This window comes from Pelmatolapia mariae, linkage group LG3_W, assembly GCF_036321145.2.
Source record: "Pelmatolapia mariae isolate MD_Pm_ZW linkage group LG3_W, Pm_UMD_F_2, whole genome shotgun sequence".
NCBI lineage: Eukaryota > Metazoa > Chordata > Actinopteri > Cichliformes > Cichlidae > Pelmatolapia > Pelmatolapia mariae.
Window position 1 is genome coordinate 68,050,036 of NC_086229.1, and position 16,592 is coordinate 68,066,627.

General features: G+C 39.2%; 1 long non-coding RNA gene across 2 annotated transcripts; it reads left to right on the plus strand.

The window, feature by feature from the left end:
- Nucleotides 1-1,081: 1,081 nt before the first annotated feature.
- On the plus strand, nucleotides 1,082-10,012 carry LOC134624761 (uncharacterized). Of its 2 annotated transcripts, none has more exons than XR_010573617.1 (4): nucleotides 1,082-1,296; nucleotides 7,367-7,507; nucleotides 7,843-8,943; nucleotides 9,192-10,012. It is a non-coding gene; the product is annotated as an uncharacterized LOC134624761 (long non-coding RNA). The 2 variants fall into 2 exon arrangements; XR_010573616.1 differs by having other exon boundaries at nucleotides 7,402-7,507.
- Nucleotides 10,013-16,592: the final 6,580 nt, after the last annotated feature.

Genomic DNA, 16,592 nt, shown 5'->3' on the forward strand with positions numbered 1-16,592 from the left:
ACAAATCACAGCAGACCCTGGTAAAGAGGGCGGAGCAAAGTGTGTGTGCAGGAGAGAGGAGTCGAGCAGAGAGAACTGCTTTAAAAATTCTATAACAGATTGGACAGCAAATACAGTGACTTTTTACAGGTGTATACAGATGGGTCAAAAGATCCTAACACTGAAGCAACTACTGTAGCAGTGGTAATTCCGGAATTAAATATCAAGATTGCGAAAAGAACATCAACTCATCTGGGTGTATATGCAGTTGAATTGTATGCCATACTGCTGGCTCTAGAATGGATGGAAGACAGCAGAGTCTCCAAAGTACTGATATGCAGTGATTCATTGTCCGCATTATTAAGTATTGAACAAGAAAACACAACTACCCAGCAGCAAATTCTGTATGACATTCTTTTTGCTCATCATAGACTGTCTGACCAAAATAAACATGTAGTAATAATGTGGACTCCGGCTCATGTGGGTATTTTGGGTAATGAAAGCGCAGATAGGTTGGCCAAAGCAGCTGTTAAAAGAGTCGACATAGATGTACAGATACGACTGTCAAAATCTGAAGGGAAAAGTATAGTTTGGGCAGAAAGTAAGAACTTCTGGCAAATGGCATGTGATAATGAAACAAAAGGGAGACATTTATATAGGGTGCAAAACACAATAGATGCTAAGAGGAGTAGCGGATTAAAGAGACAAGAGGAGGTTGTTATCAGTAGACTACGAATGGGCCACTGCTTTTTAAATGGTACTCTTTTTAGGATAGGTAAACATCCGACTGGGTTGTGTGATGGGTGCACTGATATGGAGACGGTTGAGCATGTACTCCTTGGTTGTAGGAAGTATGCAAGTCACAGGAGGGTGATGTGGGGTGAAATGAGTGGTGGAAGGGAACTTACGTTTGAACAAGTGGTTAATAAGTTAAGTCATGGTGAAGGGAAAGTGGTGGTTTTTCGTTTTTTGAGAAATACTGGTCTCATCAAGAGGATCTAAGGATTCAGGAGTGACGGATGATTAACAGCCAGGAGATGGCAGTAATGCAACAGTTTTGGATGCAAGCTGCCGTTAAACTTGACTGAAGAAGAAGAAGAGAGCTGCTTTTTCATGAAACGGGAGTAAAGTAGTAAACTTAGGAACAAATACCACTACCAACGTTTGGATCGATATCTGCATCGATCTGCACACCCTTTGTCTCCTGGATTGTAGCTGAGATCAGCGTGAACCACGTGGGTCTCTGCTCCCTGATCTGTTTCTTAAGACTTCCAGCTTCATCACGGAGTTTCTCTCGGTTTGTGGGCTCATCTAAAGGTAAGCACCGAGCTAACTTTAATGTGGGTTCAGTTTATGTTGATTTTAGCTCTGTTGAGAATAATAGATCGCTTGGTATACACTGGAGTTAGACAGACTGTAGAGTTTTTGATTGCTTGCAACATTATAATATGGCGGTTTTTAGGGGGTAAGAACAGATATAGAAAAATAGTCTTTGGATATGAACAAAAGGATGGGGTGCAGGGCAGGAGAACAACCAACCCCCAGAAAAGGACAGGAAGCCACAGGTACAAGCCTGAGGAAGGAAATCAGCCTTTAGAATTGGACTTCAGATCTCCAGATGCATTCAGGGCTGGCCATTTTGAGTAGAGACCGGTGTTTCAGCTTAACAGGCGTCGCAGATTAACTGGCTTTGGTCGAACAGATGTGTGGCAGCACAGCCCGGGGCGACATCACGGGCATCGGCAAAGAAAAAAAATGTTTGTACTCATGCTGCCCCGACATCATGCCAGCAGATTTTGGGAATGGCATAGGCACCGATCGGTTTCTACCGCCCATTTGCTGGGAGTAAGGGCACCCTCTGTTTGCGAGGTGCGCCTGCTGCTTGCAGCAACTGCGGTCAAGTGAGCCCTCACTTGCGAAGTCACAGTCAAGCTAGCCGCCCCGCCAGCCGCACCTAAAATGTGGTTGCACTATTCTTACGCATATTACGGTATGGATGCCGACTGGCTTAGAAACGCAGTCTTTTGTGTCCTGACACTATTTAACTTCACAATCCACTCCGTTTTGGTTCATCTCCACTTTTCCCCTTGTGATCCACAGTCAAGATTACTGTACGAATCAGAGAAAATTAGCATTTTCTGAGCATTTTCTGGCAGGATTTTCTATGAGTCTGTTGTGGCCAGTGCGATCCTCTGAGCCCGTTCTCACTCCCGAGGCGTAACATCCCGACGTTTTGTCACGTCCTGCGGCGTTCCTAAGGAACGCGAAAGGTGACCTTCCACGTTGTTATGGTACGCGGCGGTTTCCAGCCCTGTACTGCAGCCCTAAACTTAACCTTATCACTAAGCCTAACCATAACCTTATGCCTAACCTTAACCATAACCTTCTGCCTAACCATAACCTTATTCCTAACCTTAACCATAACCGTATCCCTACGCCTAAACCTAACCTTATCCCTAAACCTAACCATAACCGTATACCTAAGCCTAAACCTAACCTTATCGCTAAACCTAACCATAACCTTATTCCTAACCTTAACCAGCACTTTAATGAGGTGAAATAGTGTTTTCTAAAGCGATTTTAAGGGAAAAAGCGAAGATGTGTAGATTGAGTCCAAACGGTTCTCATGTGTCCGCAGTTTTCTGATGTCGTGACGTAGGAACGGCTTGGGTGCCCGAAAACGTAATATGTTGACGATTTGTCACCTAGCGTAAAATGTTACGATTTGGGAGTGAGAACGGGTTGATCCTCTATGCTGTTGCATGCTGGGGGAGCAGGCTGAGGGTCGCAGATGCCAACAGACTCGATAAACTGATCCGTAAGGCCAGTAGTGTTGTGGGGATGGAGCTGGACACCCTCAAGATGTTGTCCAAGATAAAGGCAATGTTGGATAACACCTCCCACCCACTCCATGACATGCTGGTCAGTCACAGGAGCGCGTTCAGTGAGAGACTGAGAGTACCGAAAAGCACCACTGAACGACACAGGAAATCATTCCTGCCTGTGGCCATCTCCCTCTATAACTCATCCACTTAACACACACATGTTTCTTTGTTCTTTTTCTTTCTTTTTCTTCTTTAGCTATTTATTAATAAACGACTTATGTATATATATGCCTGTATATATTGTACTATTCTTAGTTAGTGTATTGTCTGTCTTGTTAATGTCTGTTGATTATGGAGCACTGTAACAAAAATCAATATATATATATATATATATATATATATATATATATATATATATATATATATATATATATATATATATATTTTTTTTTTTTTTTTTTTTTTTTTTTTTTTTTGGAAACATTACAAAGATACAGGTAATTCTGGGTTCACCGGAATTGCAGATTAGACTGGTGGACAACTGGTGACAGCATCAGTGACAGGGATGCCAAAAGGAAGAACAAATTAATCATCAAGGCTGGAAGCAGAATTAGGAGGCGTCAGAGTCAGCGAGGGTCAGAGGTCAATGAACAAATTGCCCACCTTCATGGATAATGCATCACCCTCAAAAGGATTCAAAATCTTGGCCATGAATAACAGTTCAGGAAACTTATTTTATTGTTTCGTCTGTGAAACTGTATAAATTAAATGTAAATTATGTTAAAGGCAAACACATTTGTAAGCCATAAGAAACAAACATGCTATGCATTATGCCTTTAAACATCTGTATAGATTTGATATTTATTAACTGAATTTGCTAACATGTCTTACATAGTGAGAGTATTTCTTTTACTGATGATATTTCAATGATATGTATTTTTATGACTAAATAATGCTCTACTGAACACACGGCAATGACAGCAAATGTAGAAATTTTGTAATTTCTTGTTTAAATTTGATAATATTTTAGGCAGTATATTTTCTTAGCCTCTGTCATACTCTGTTAACACAGCAATCTCAGAAACCGTACAGTAAATTTGTCTGTGGATCACATGGTGAAGAGTGGGGGTTGCCCAGAGTCAGAATCCAGTGAGATATCTGCGGCACCTCGTACAGTTTTCCTGTAATCTGAGGTCAAAGATGGGAATAAATAGAGTACAGTAAAGTAAATTGTGCAAAGTTTAATATCAATTTTCTCAAAAAGAGTACAGTAAATTTGTCTGTGGATCACAGGGTGAAGAGTGGAGACAGCCTAGAGTCAGAATCCAGTGAGATATCTGCGGCACCTCTTACAGTTTATAATGTATTCTGAGGTCAAAGATGAAGATATTAAAAGTACAGTACTGTATATTAGGCAAATTTTATTGTTAATTTTCTCTGATTCGTACAGTAATCTTGGCTGTGGAAAAGTGGAGATGAACCAAAACGGAGTGGATTGTGAAGTTAAATAGTGTCAGGACACAAAAGACTGCGTTTCTAAGCCAGTCGGCATCCATACCGTAATATGCGTAAGAATAGTGCAACCACATTTTAGGTGCGGCTGGCGGGGCGGCTAGCTTGACTGTGACTTCGCAAGTGAGGGCTCACTTGACCGCAGTCCTGATCGCTGCCATCAAAAAGAATCAGTGAAAAACTTCAACAGCTCCTGAATGAAGTCTTCTGCTGCTCTCCTCGGTGTCTTGAGAGAAGGGTGAGAGAGTGTTTGCAGAAAAACACGAACTAATCATTAGCTCAGCATGCTGGGAGAAGCTGAGCGCTTGCTTGCTTGTTCAATTATTTCCATCTTGCTTTGTCTGCAGCTGTAACCTGACGTATTCCAGCAGGATTTGTAAAAAGGGTTTTGATAGACAAACAAAGCTGGACAGCTTTTGTTCTGAGTCTAAGAAGCTTAGAAAGAAAGTGATCGGACTTCTCGTATGGCTAGTGCAACTGATATAAGACGCGGTAAGCTGAACACAGCTTCAACCGTCTGTTTGTCGAAAAATAGTAACGGACCGCATTTTCTTGTTAGTAACTGTAACGGCGTTGTAACGATAGGAATGGTAATTAGTTAGATTACTCGTTCCTGAAAAAGTAATGCCGTTATTCCCATCACTGCAAAACAGGTGTAGCTTGAAGACATCATCAACATGTGCTATCGCGGTAAAGTGGTATAGCCAAAATCTCTACCGTTGGCCAAATTCATACAGTATACCGTTTATACCGCCCACCCCTAATTGTTTGTTTAATATTTGGGCATTGCTAAATTTGCCTCAATGCTGACATATATGTGTAAAAAGCAAATGTACGAGCTGTGATAACTGCTTCTGATAGAATGAAGAGTAGACTGATATATTAAATATTCCTTTATTGGGTGAGAAAATCAGACCATGTCATAACTGCTTTCAGTCATACAGAATAGATATCAGAGCCTTAAACAGGCTGACTTCTGCTAAATGGGTCAAACTGGGCAGAAAGTATACAAACACATAACATCCTTATAGAATATGATGTAACACTATAGATCAACTTACCTCAGAATATATAAAGCGTATAAACAATTACAGCAATATGATGCAACAAACTCAGCAGTACTACTAATCCAAAATACTCAAAGCTTCATAGAACTGAAACAAACATTTATTTTTAGCTCCATTCTGCTGCTGACACATACTTTAGGTTTCTGAATATTTGGAGTACACTTCAGATTGGGACAGCCGTTGTTGCGTCGCTGTGACTTAATAGGTCTCAAAATTCGTACTTCTCTTAATTGGGACACAGCCCCAGACATATTGAGGGATATGTTTGATTGAATCTCATTGAGAGATTTATTTGGAAAGAAAACAATTTTCACTTGCAGTCGAAAAACTAATGTGTACGCTTAACCCTGCAGTTTTATTTTGTTAAATACAAACAAAATTGTAGCAAAAGTGCTGCCACATGTCTGGCCAGAACCTGTACTATACTGTACTATACTGCTGAGTGACTGTCTTCTGCTCCTCAAATACATTTCATTTCAATGTTGACCCTGTGCTAACTTGCACATGAGAAATGAAACTGAAAGGCTTCAGATAGTTAAGAGTGAGAAAAAAAATTGCGTTCATGTTTGCAATTTTGTCTTGTTACACAATATTTGGAATTAAATAAAACAAAACACTACATTTTAGGAAATATTAGTGGGTGTTTTCATGTTTGTTTGTTTTTTTGTACTACTTGGACACTAAGGTGGCCCTCCAATGAAGCCAGAAGTGGCGTGCGGCTCATTTGAGTTTGAGACCCCTGCACTAAGTGAACCGAGCAAGATGATAAAATCAGAAAAACATGCTTAAAATCATCTGGTCTTCATGAGCTTTATTGCATGTGTGTGTATGTGTTAGTAAGATTAATACATTTTGTGCTCATGTATGTCATTTTAATTACCCCCCCCCTTTTTTTTCCCCCAAACAAAAATCTGTTTGCTACACCTTCTTGTTTCAGAATAATGTAAAAAACATCTAGCGTCTAGGATGGTAATGAGGTGCTTGGAAATGTTGTAGGTGGCTGAGTTTATACTGCTACTGTAGCAGCCCTTGGCATCAAGAACGATAGAAGAGTCTCTAACGGGTGCAGCCATTTATTTCCTCACAACACACGGCTCATTCTCTGGACATTGAGCACCGTGAAAACTATAAAATAAGAAAAGAATTGATACCCTTACAGCCCTTTTGAAGTATAACAATGAGCAATAACAACAATGAGCTTAAGTTAATTCAGGTAAGTTCAAACAAGTAATTCTGAGATATACAGTCACAGATTAAATAAAACAAAAAGTGGTTACTTCAAACAACATCAAAGGGTTACACAGTTCGGTCAAATAAAATATAACAACAGATCACCTCTCATCACATACCTCAGTCCGCTTGCCAAGGGTGCAAACTCCGGTGAACACTTAAACACTTCGGCCCGTTTCTCATGAGGTGCTGCTAGCTTGCATGACACACATGTCTAAGCTAAGAATAGCACATGGATGTAAGTAACGTAAGTACAGAACAAAAGGTTTTCAGATAGCTCACAATACAAACGCAATAACATACCTTACATTAGAAACACACTTATCATACTTATCAAAGTATTATTGTAACTTACATGGACTTTGTAAAACTTATTCCTGCCGCACGACAGACTGCTCATACACGTTACGGGGCATGCCTCTGAGCACATCTGTCCTTAGTGCGACTGCGCATCCAGTTCCGACAACTCCCGCAAGGATGACTTATGGTACAGATCAGCGGTTCATTACAGCTACCAATGAGTCTGAGCGGGAATCCTTTTTTGTGGATGAAGTCCATATATAGGGTGTAGCATCCCCTGGGTAAAGGTGGTGATATACAGGACAGTCAGTGGGTTTTTCCCTTTCAAGTTCTTGTAAGCAACTGATGACTTTCTTTTTGTAGCTGCTTCTGGGGTTTCACCTTGAAGGTTCATATGTATTGTTGTCACTGAGGAGTTTAGTCATGTTTATTTGCTCTGCTTCTTTTTGTCAGGGATAAAATACGTCTATATACTTTTTGTGTCCCAGCTGAGTAACAGCAGGAGAAGAGTCTGGTGGAGCAACAGAGGAACAATTTCAGCCATTTGGACTCAGCTCAGCCACTACAGAGGAAACAATGACTTCAACACAAAAGGTGAGAAAAATATCACTGTTACACTGTTATTGAAACTGTGTGCACAGCTGGTTGGTTTTTAAAAACATGTTAACAGCAGCTTTATCTTTTCCATCCTGGGCTCCTCCATATATACAGAATCTACATTCAAAATCAAAAACCACAGAAGTTGCAAGAAAATACAAAGATTATATATTATCTACACACATTGAAACAACAATATCATCAGTTGAACTCACAACTCTTTATGAGTAAAAGATTTTCTCCACTTATCGATATTTCTTCAATATGTAATTTTGATTACAACTCTGATTGTAGCACACTCACTGTCTCTGTTTGTATCTCTGTCACTGCAGGACCAACATGGAGCGAGAAGTCAGCGCTCTCAGGAGGCGGACAAACGTCACAGAAGAAAGGGAGAGAAAACCTACAGCTGTGATGAGTGTTGGAAGGATTTTACCCGGGCTGGAAGCCTAAAAAGACACCGACTCATCCACAGTGGAGTTAAAGCTTACAGCTGTGACTTGTGTGGAAAGTCTTTTACCCTGGCTGAAAGCTTAAAAAAGCACCAAGTCATCCACAGTGGAGAGAAAGCATACAGCTGTGATTTGTGTGGAAATTCTTTTACCCAGGTTCAAAGCTTAAAAAAACATCAAGTCATCCACAGTGGAGTGAAAGCATACAGCTGTGACTTGTGTGGAAAGTCTTTTACCCAGGCTGGAGGCTTAAAAGCACACGAACTCATCCACAGTGGAATTAAACCTTACACCTGTGAGTTGTGTGGGAAGTCTTTTACCCAGCCTGGAAGCTTAAAAACACACCAACTCATCCACAGTGGAGTTAAACCTTACAGCTGTGAGTTCTGCGGAAAGTCTTTTACGAAGGCTGGAGGGTTAAAAATACACCAAGTCACCCACAGTGGATTTAAAGCACACTACTGTGACTTGTGTGGAAAGTCTTTTACCCAGGCTGGAGGCTTAAAAGCACACCAACTCATCCACAGTGGAATTAAACCTTACAGCTGTGACTTCTGTGGAAAGTCTTTTACCCAGGCTCAAAACTTAAAAACACATCACGTCATCCACAGTGGAGTTAAACCTTACAACTGTGAGTTGTGTGGAAAGTCTTTTAACCTGTCTCAAAACTTAAAAAAACATAGACTCATCCACAGTGGAATTAAGGCGTACAGCTGCGACTTTTGTGAAAAAACTTTCAACAACAAACACTACCGAAATATTCACCTACGGATTCACACTGGAAATGATGTTTCCTGCTGTGATCAGTGTGGGAAACTGTTTGCAACAGGTGCACAATTACAGCGACACATGTTTAGCCACTCTGAGGAGAGACCTTATAAATGTGACCTGTGTGAGAAGACTTTTAAATCTCCACATCACCTGAAAATCCACCAACAGATCCACACCAGAAAGTAACTCTACAAGTGCAGTTACTGTGAGGTATGTATTTTGTTTTTTATCTTGTAATTTTAACCTGAGTGTTTGGAACAAGTCTGATCAGTAAACTTATGGAGTTATACTGAATGAACTATTTGGTAAAATGAAGAGTCATTTTCGCCCACTAAGCTAAGTGTTATAATGTAAACAGTAGAATGTAATTGGACGTTGGCAGAGATGCTCTTTATTTCAGGCGATGTTCAGGATAAAAATGTTGAAGGAATTCCATGATTTACCCTGTCTTTGTTTAGAAGTGGAGCAACGCAGATGGATCCAGTTCTCAGCCCTGTTGTCAATGTGGTGGTGGGAAAGAGTTTCTCTGTGACCTTTGTGGAAAAACTTCCAATAAATTATGGGACCTAAAATGACATCAACGTAGACACACTGAAGACAAAATGAACAAAATGAACTACCGCAAAGAATGTGGGAGAGGCACACACTAAGTACATACATGAACTCTTCCACAGTGGGGTCAAAAAGCACATCTGTGACCAGTTTGGGTCATCCTTCACCACTGCACATGGGTTTAAAGAAAAAGCATAAGGGAATCCACACAGGAGACACACCATACAAGTGCAGACACTGTGACAAAAGCTTCTCACAATCAGGTCATCATAACAAACATGAACGTACATACATGGAAGTGAACTTCAGCTGTGACCAGTGTGACAAGAGCTTCAGGAATGTCAGTTCATACTCCGAACACAAACGATCCCACACTGTAAATAAACTGTTTCACTGTTACCAATGTGCAAAACCATTCACTTCATTATCTGCTCTGTGCAAACATCAGCCTGATCATGCAGGACTGAAATCACTGGATCACAATGAATCTGAAGAGAGGGAAAGAGCCTCTTCTGGTTTCAGGGTCAGACTTAAAAACCTTGAGATCAGGCTCCACAGAGTTCAGATGGAATCTCCTGTAAAGAGTGTCAGCTGATGTCACACTTGGATCTAATGAGGTAGCTCTGATTTCTGGAGCTGCAGTGAATAATCCTGAATGTTACATTTAGGAAACTGCATGTATAGATATGTATATCTATATAGATATATAGAGAGATATATCTCTATATCTATATGTGTGTGTCTATATATCTATAGATAGATATCTTTCTTTTGAACTTTCTTAGTGTTTCCAAAATTAACTTCTTTTTTTAATTTATTCATTTACCTCAGTTAAATTTCAATTCTTCTTTATATTTAATATTTTGCTGCACTGTAAAATCTAATTAGTTCCCAGAACTCAAAAAAATTAAGGAAACTCGTTGCCTCAAAAAAATTGAGTAAAGCTTAGCTAAAAATGACTAAATTGGGACAACGTATTTATTTTGAGTACTCTGTACAGCCGTGTTAGTTCCCAGAACTCAAAAAATCAAGGAAACTCGATGCCTCAAAGCAACTAAGTAAAGCTTACTTAAGATAACTGTTAGGACAACTTATACATTGCAAGTCTGCAGTATTAAGAATAACTTGATATTTCTGACTGTACAATACTAATTGTTTACCTACTGACAAACATTTCAAGTTCAACTAAATGAAAAAACAATTTGTGGTAACATGAATATGATTAAAAATAATTAACAACACTTTTTGTAATGATGTTAAAATGAGCCCAACTTTTATTTTCAAACACAACAACGTATAACAGCCAACATACTGGACACTGTTCTGCTGAACAACACACAATTATATTGCCATCACTGTTATAATCTTACAATGAAACAAAGTCTCAGATGTAATTATTCTGAAAATAAGTTTAGGCCTACCACAAGTTTGTTTTGTACTTACATTACTTATATAATCAAAATAAAATATTTATTGTTCTGTCACAAGTGTCTGTGAAGGTTCTCAGTCATCCAGGTCATCGTAGTCTAAGGAGCTTGGAAAGAAAAGCGTCTGGACTTCTTAAAGTTGCTTGAAGACGTTTCACCTCTCATCCGAGAAGCTTCTTCAGTTCTAAGGTCAAATGGCCGAGAGTCCCAGATTTAAACCCAGTGGGAGTATCCCCCCAAAGAGGGACAAAGGACCCCCTGGTGATCCTCTAATCACATGAGCCAAGGTGTGAAAGCGGGTGTGGGACCTAATCAGCCAGGGTTTCGGGTGAGCTCATTGTTAAACCTGGCCCCACCCTGTCATGTGAATTCCTGAGGTCAGATGGCCCAGAATGTGAGTGGGCGTTAAGGCGTCTGGGAAGGGATCTCAAAACTGGATTATAGATGGCAGACAATTGGTGACGTAAACCACCGCCTCTGTTCAAAGATGGTCGCTCACAGTGGACGTAGATGGCCTCTTTCACTCCTCTTTCAAACCATCTGTCCTCTCTGTCCAAAATGTGAACATTGGCATCCTCGAAAGAGTGACCTTTATCCTTAAGATGCAGATGGACTGCTGAGTCTTGTCCCGTGGAGGTAGCTCTTCTATGTTGTGCCATGCGCTTGTGAAGTGGCTGTTTGGTCTCTCCAATGTAGAGGTCTGGGCATTCCTCGCTGCACTGTACAGCATACACCACGTTGTTAAGTCTGTGTTTTGGAGTTTTGTCTTGTTTTGGAGACAAGTTACACACTATGAAAGGCAGAAACAAGTTTAATATTCAGAAACCTAAAGTATGTATCAGCAGCAGAATGGAGCTAAAAATAAATGTTTGTTTCAGTTCTATGAAGCTTTGAGTATTTTGGATTAGTAGTACTGCTGTGTTTGTTGCATCATATTGCTGTAATTGTTTATATGCTTTATATATTCTGAGGTAAGTTGATCTATAGTGTTCCATCATATTCTATAAGGATGTTATGTGTTTGTTTACTTTCTGCCCAGTTTGACCCATTTAGCAGAAGTCAGCCTGTTTAAGGCTCTGATATCTATTCTGTATGACTTAAAGCAGTTATGACATGGTCTGATTTTCTCACCCAATAAAGGAATATTTAATATATCAGTCTACTCTTCATTTTATCAGAAACAGTTATCACAGCTCGTACATTTTCCTTTTTACACATATATGTAAGCATTGAGCCAAATTTAGTAATGCCAACATATTAGACGAACAATATTTGTCTCTTATATATAATACATCTATATATACACTGTCAAAGATACTTGTCTTTGAGTGAAGATTTAAGGTGATAGGAAATATAAATAACTGCAACTTTATTCTTTGACCCAGAGTTCAAGCTCACTGCTGTAATATATATATATATATATATATATATATATATATATATATATATATATATATATATATACCATAATAATCTGAGAATACATATAATATTGGCCATATTATATTTACATTACCACAGTGAGATGATTTTAGTCTCATGAACAACATTAGCTGATTGTTATTTACTAACTAATCTTGAAATGACTGTTCACTACAGAAATGAAGCCCAACAATCATGTTTTACAGTCCCGTGGTCTCAGCCTCAGATACTCAACTAATCAAAGTGATGTCATGACAAAAATGAAGGACCAACAGAACATTTTTTTCTCCCTCATTTCTGTCAAACAAAGCTGTATGACACGTTTCTCGCGGTTAGTATCATGGTTGCTAGGCAACCTGAACAGCGCGACGAAGGCTAGACCATCCCATTTCACAAGCCTCTCACTTCCGCACTTCCCGTACTTATAGTACGCACCGTCCGTAGTACACGTAGTGTGCGTACTTCAAGCGTGCATACCCTGAATTGGGACACAGCCATTGTTTGGTTAAGTGGACTATTTAAGCAGAAAAACTCAGGTGTTTGAGAAGAAACGTTCAGGTCAGTGTAGATGTGTGCAGTTTGACCTTAATTTCCGTTGATTTGAGTTCAGTTATATTTAGTTGAACTAAGTTAATAATAGAGTTGAGTTTCTTATTTATTTATTTTTTTAAGTATTATTTGGGTCACAAAATGGTAAATAAATCACTTGCTACACTGGACAGCATCAGTCTCCTGCACTTCTTTGACCGCTTAAGTCAAGTCCTACCACAATGACCTCCATAAAACAACAGGGTTAGAAGACATTGTGACGAAGTAAGATGTTTGTTTTGTAGTCCATCTTCAGCACAATGTAGTTTCAACAGGCGGACATCCAGTGTCACATTGTTACAGAGAGACGAATGTAAGGCTGTTCCAATTCTCAGCCGCTCCTCTCTTTCCCTGAGTCCTTAGCAATAGAGATTGAAAATGTGATGTCATTTCCGGGGTAAAACCGCAAAGAATTGTAAGTATGAGTGGCAAGCGGTACTAGCACACGCAGGCTTTCACATGAAAACAGTCACACAGCGATAAAAAGAAACACAAATAATGGCAAGAAGCTGTTGTATTATTAACTGCAATAGCCGGTCGCATGACAGTCACGGGAAGCCGACGGGTAAAGAGATCGGCTTTTATCGGATTCTGTCGTGGAAGAGAAATTGTTCAAGCCATGTTTCCGAAGTAACAAAGAGCTGACGGATGGCCTGGATTGAAGACCAATTATAACGTTTCAGGCACAATCCAGCTTACATGTTAGTCTGCTCCAACCATTTCCACAAAGGTAAGTCTTCTGTTGTAGTTATTGCGTAAGTTATCATAACATAATTGTTGATGTAAGTTACAAATAAGTCTTATATTGATTTATACTGAGTTTGTCGTGCTATGCTGCTTTGTTCACTGTGGCTTTGCGGGCTAATGTTTGTTGTGTTTTGTAGGAAAACCAGCCTACAAAATGCGATCCAGACTGGGCACCCTCTATCAACCTGGGTCAGACCGAGTTTAAAGCTGCTTCCATGGCGAGATTTGATCGGTTAAGAGGGAGAGAGCGATATCAAAACAGCCACAAAAACTCCCGCATATATGTGCCCAAGTGTTGTATTGAAGTAATCAAGTGATGAACAGTGTTGGTCAAGTTACTTGAAAAAAGTAATCAGTAACTAATTACTGATTATTTCCCCAAAAAGTCAACCCGTTACTTTACTGATTACTTATTTTCAAAAGTAATTAATTACTTAGTTACTTTTTAAAAACACGATTTACAACCTGAATAGGTGATAAGGCAATAGATTTTTCAGCCCAATTCTACTTTTTCTGCATAATCAATCATACAAAATGTAATCAAATGGAAATGTCTCTTTTTAAAACTTGTTTCATTAGTTTTAATCCTTTAAAATTTTTAATTATATGCAACATTCTCTGACTGGAAGACATTTGTTTAACATTTAAACCTATTTTCTGCACATTCTAGTACATAAAATAAAATATTGTGTTTACACTCACTCTTTCAAATAGATGCAAGTAAAACACAGCAGAAAATAAATAAAGTCAAAGACTAGCGGTCCTGTTGCTCTATTTTCACCTGTAAAGCAGGAGTGGGGTAGGCGGAGGTTTGCCCTGCACTCAGAAAAATAAAGGTGCCAACTGGAACCAAAAGTGGTTCTTTAGACTGATGTCATAAAAGAACCTTTTTTGGTGCCACAAAGAACCTTTCAAACAATGGTTCTTTGAAGAACCATTTCTTTCAGTGGTTCATTGAAGAACCTTTAAAGGTGCCCCAAAGAACCATCAAGAAATGGTTCTTTGGGGCACCTTTAATGGTTTTTCAAAGAACCTTTTTTGAAATGGTTCTTTAATGAACCATTTTAAATCTTTCAAAATAAAATGTATCATAAATTGAACTTGAGTAGGGTAAAATAAATATGAGCACAGCATAGACATATATTAATGGTTTATTGCTGTTTTGTAGTATACCAAAAGACAAAAAGGCATTTTAACCCTCAGCATCACATCACTACTAATACATGTCACATATTAGTGATTTAAACAGTAATAATTAAACATTTTTACTATACTATAAATAAATAAATATATATAAATACAATAAAGATAACACAACAATTAATACATGTATTGTTTAAGTAATAAAACATCAGAAAGTGATAAAAAACACATTAGAAATAGCAATAGCTTCACAGACCAATCAAGATCAAGACATTTTCATCAGCAGATGTTTGCATGTTCAGTAAAAATATTTCAACAAAACAAAGTTTTGGATTAAAATTATCAATGAACTTCAGCCTTACGTTATGTAAGGTTAGTTTCATGTTGGACTCATGGTCCTTTGTTAGTCCAGTTTAGGATAATGTCTCTTAACGTATGTATCATATCAAATATATGTCATATCAAAACAAGCCCACACCTGCAGTTGTTTCAGCTTTTCACAGGTGTTTCCTGTTAGCTGGTCAAATTCACTCAGGTGGACATCCATATCAGCCAACCAAACAACAAGCTCCTCCCTTTGTGCTTCAAATCCCTCCCACTCTGAGACAAGGAGCTGAGAGAGAGAAAACAAGGGTCAATTATAAAGAAGAGAGAAAAGTGAAACCCTCCTCAGAAGGTCTGACTCGCATACCTGCAGTCGACCTGTGATGGACTCCTGTTTGGCGTTCACGTCATCCCAGCGGCGGCCGCACTCACTCGCTGTTGCCAGCAGCTGAGTCTGCAGGGTGCCCTGGAAGAGCAGAGTTAATGTTCGACGCCTCCTGATCAGGCTCTCCAGCTGGATGAGCCAAGGTCTCCCCTCTCGCTGCCGCCTCTGAACACACACATACAAATTGCATGTGAAGCAGGAGGTGCAGATTTTTTTGCTATTCTTTTCTAAATCCAGTCTTGATCACGTGGAGGTATTTGGAAAACTTTATTGGCCAGCGGACGACTGTTGTCTCGCAGAAAGTCAAATCAAATGTATGCGATACACAATTAATTCACAAGAACACATTATAACAATAAACAAGTCCAGTTCTTGCGTGAGCACAAAGCTTCACTTTGTACAAGCCTGCTATTACAGTTCTCCTCTATGCAGACGACTTTCCTGTTTTCAAGGCACAACTTGGATCTGCCGTACAAATCTTATGGATACACGCTAAATGTAACAGTAGTGTGCACGACTCCAGATTCTGATTCCTCATCCTAATACGGTCCCAAAAGGCTCACAATAAAACAACATAGCGATAGCAATAAAGCAAATGTTGAGGCTTCTAAATACAAAGTCCATAAACCAATGGCTGACATGGGTTTTATCATAAGGGTGATAAATATACAGCATATGTTCTTAAGACTAAAAGTATAATACAGATTTTAGCCTGAGAGATTTGATGTTCATTTACCTGCAGATGCACTATACGTGCCTGCTCTGTGGTTTTCCACAACATTTTGCACATCAGTATTTAATAGAGGTGAACTAAAACAAGTCATCTTTCTTGTGGTCTTGTGATTTAAGCCGGGAAGAGTAGATTTATATTTTGATGCTACCTGCTTCAGCTCTGGCTGCTGAGTGATATTTACACCCTGGCTGGATTACAAACTTTAACCACGTGCTGAACTTTGGCCCAGCGTTGATACCTCTTGTTAGTATAATGAACTCTTCTTGGCTTAATGTATGATGGTGGATAAATGAAATGTATAAAGAAAATTTAACTATATTACAAAAGGACATCTATCTTGGTAACATCAAATGGCCGGAGCATAAGTTGTCAACTAGTCCGAAAATAAGTTATACAGGAAGAGTCAAAGACACACCTTCTCATGTGTCACACTTCTATTCATTCAAAACACTTATGCATTGCTGTGTTTTATACAGCTCATACAGAATTCAAAGTACAGGTTCATGTGAGTATTTAATGTACGGCTCAGCTCTAATGA